Genomic DNA, 2,986 nt, shown 5'->3' on the forward strand with positions numbered 1-2,986 from the left:
AATTTGTTTTGACCAACTTGTTCATTGATAGCAGACTGAAACATGGTACAGCACTATTTAACACTTTAACATGGTATACATTCAACTTCTGTAATTTAATTATATTTCACATTTGAATCATTTTACAATTTAAAGAGCAATATTGATTTTCTTTCCATTGGAACTCATCAACCAATACCCTACTGTCTATTCATTAACCCCATACTGAATGGGTTTTCAGGTGCCATGATCCACACTGGATACATCCTGAGACTGACCTTCTGTGATGGAGACATCATCAACCATTATTGTAACCATTAATGTAACTATTTTGTATTGTACATATTGGAAAGGCAATGCAATATTTCCTTTTTAGTGTCTTGGGTTGTCAGATGTGTCCTTTCATTTCCATACTTTGCAATAAAAAGATTCAAATGTAACTCCCAGAAGAACATCATGGGAAAGTCAGCAGAGAGTTTTAACAGTTTCAGTAGACAAAGAGATGCAGCATCACAGTAAATTCCGTCTTGAAGGTCACGTTTCAATTTATTCTAGATTGGTAAGTATTCCCCTAAGAAGGACAGAGTTCAAACCATTCCTAGACCATGTTTGTTTATTTTATATTTGAAATGATGTTCATGGTTCTGATTCTAACAGAGTCCCATCTGTACTGGGGTCAGCTCTAAGTTGTTATTGCTTCTCCCTATATCAGGTAGGGTTGAAGCAATGAAGAAATGATGAGAGTTCGAAAGCTTGTACCTGTCTCCTTTCTTGATTTATTTAAGCAGTCATGTTAGGATATGATAGCCATAGGTCTAGTTCTGTAGGCTGTTGGTGATTTTCTTTATTATATTTATCTTTCACTACTCTAATATGTGGGGAAGCATCACTGTATACTATTGGTAGTGTGAAAACATTCTGTGAATTAAAGTAGATCATTGAAAGACATTTCCAGCATGTACTTCACAATCACGGCAGAAGCTGTGGTTGTAAATTCTGTGTGGTCTTGTAACTTCACCATTTTTTTTTCTGGGTTCATAGATTACTTAAACAAGAATGTCTCTGGTAAATGATTCTTTGGTGACTGAATTCATTCTATTGGGATTAACAAACCTGACCTCCAGTTACCACTTTTCTTACTCTTTCTAGTAATATACACCACGACAGCTTTGGGGAACTTCACTTTGATCATTCTAATTATTCTGAATTCTCACCTTCACACCCCCATGTACATTTTCCTCTTTAGCTTGTCCTGCATTGACCTCTGTTATTTCTCTTTGATTACACCCAAAATGCTGATGAATTTCATACTAAGGAAGAATGTTATCTCATATATGGGATGCATGACCCAGCTCTATTTCTTTCTTTCTTTTTTTTTTTGTTATTTGTGAATGTTGTGTTCTGACATCAAAGGCTTATAATCGCTATGTGGCCACCTGCAATCCACTCTTGTGGAACATTGCCATGTCCCCTAAGGTGTGTTCCTATCTTATGCTTGGTTCGTACGTAATGGGGTTTTCAGGTGCCATGATCCACACTGGTTGCACCCTAAGACTGACCTTCTGTGACAGAAACATCATCAACCATTATTTCTGTGATCTTTTCCCTTTGCTCCAGCTCTCTTGCACCAGCACCTATGCCAATGAAATAGAGATTCTTATTGTAGGGGGAAAAGACATCATTGTACCCAGTTTCATCATCTTCACTTGTTATGGCTTCATCCTATCCAACATCCTTCAAACAAAGTCCACTGTAGGCAGGTGCAAAGCCTTCAGCACTTGTAGTTCAAACAGGCTTGCTGTTTCTCTGTTCTTCGGATCATGTGCATTCATGTATCTCAAACCGTCTTCAGCTGGGTCTATAGATCAGGGAAAAATATCCTCCATCTTTTATATATTGTTGCTCCCATGATGAACCCATTAATCTACAGTCTAAGGAACAAAGATGTTAAGGTTGCGTTGAGGAAAACCTTGAGCAGGAGGAAGATTTGATTTGTCATTGAAAATGTCTGGATATTTATTGAACACTGCTTTATTTTCTTGTTTGTATTTTCTCATCATTGGGAGGATATTTGTAAAATTTCTATTTTCCAGATGTTTTTCATATAAATTTTTCTTTGTTGTTACAATATTGACAAAGTTTCTTTCATTATTATAACTAAGACTAGCATTAAGTAATTAGAATTATTTTTTACCTGTCATCATGGGATTCCTCCTAAAAAATAACGCATGGTCTGTTAATGATTAAATAAGGTCATAGTGTACTGACCATATAACTTGGGGTAGGACAGTTCTAGTTATCCCTTGTAATGATGTATGGGTCTGATTGTCTGCCTTTGTTATTGTCTTTTACCTTTTGTGGGTGTCAGAATGTCCCTTGTGAGGGCCAGTGCTTCATCATCTAGATTTTTCTGCATTGGTTATTAAATACAAATGTGTGCTAAACCTTCCTGTATCAAATACTATATATTTACTTCATAAGAATAAACCAGCAATGTTTATAAATTTCCTGGGGGTGTGGTGTGACCAAATTCCACACACACACACACACACACGTATATAGTGTAGAGTTCTAGATATTGCAATTTTCCTGCCCTGTCATAAAGCTTTGATAAAATTTTATTCACAATGACTATATTATAACATCATGATGGAGAGCAATTGGAGATGTGGACACATTTATATGTGGAGAGAAACAGGGAATCTTCAGGAGTGGTGTGGTGTGACCAAATTCCACACACACACACACACACACGTATATAGTGTAGAGTTCTAGATATTGCAATTTTCCTGCCCTGTCATAAAGCTTTGATAAAATTTTATTCACAATGACTATATTATAACATCATGATGGAGAGCAATTGGAGATGTGGACACATTTATATGTGGAGAGAAACAGGGAATCTTCAGGAGTTATCATAATTACTTATAGTTGAAACTCAATTTAGGAAGAAATTTGGGAAGTAAAAGAATAGAAAAATGGAACTTCCTTCCTCTCCCCTGTTTTT

General features: G+C 36.2%; 1 pseudogene; it reads left to right on the top strand.

Annotated features, from left to right (window-relative positions):
* Positions 1–1,035: 1,035 nt before the first annotated feature.
* On the top strand, positions 1,036–1,970 carry LOC103740358 (annotated as a pseudogene).
* Positions 1,971–2,986: the final 1,016 nt, after the last annotated feature.

Source organism: Nannospalax galili, unplaced genomic scaffold (assembly GCF_000622305.1).
Source record: "Nannospalax galili isolate Female #2095 unplaced genomic scaffold, S.galili_v1.0 scaffold881, whole genome shotgun sequence".
Taxonomy (NCBI): Eukaryota; Metazoa; Chordata; class Mammalia; order Rodentia; family Spalacidae; genus Nannospalax; species Nannospalax galili.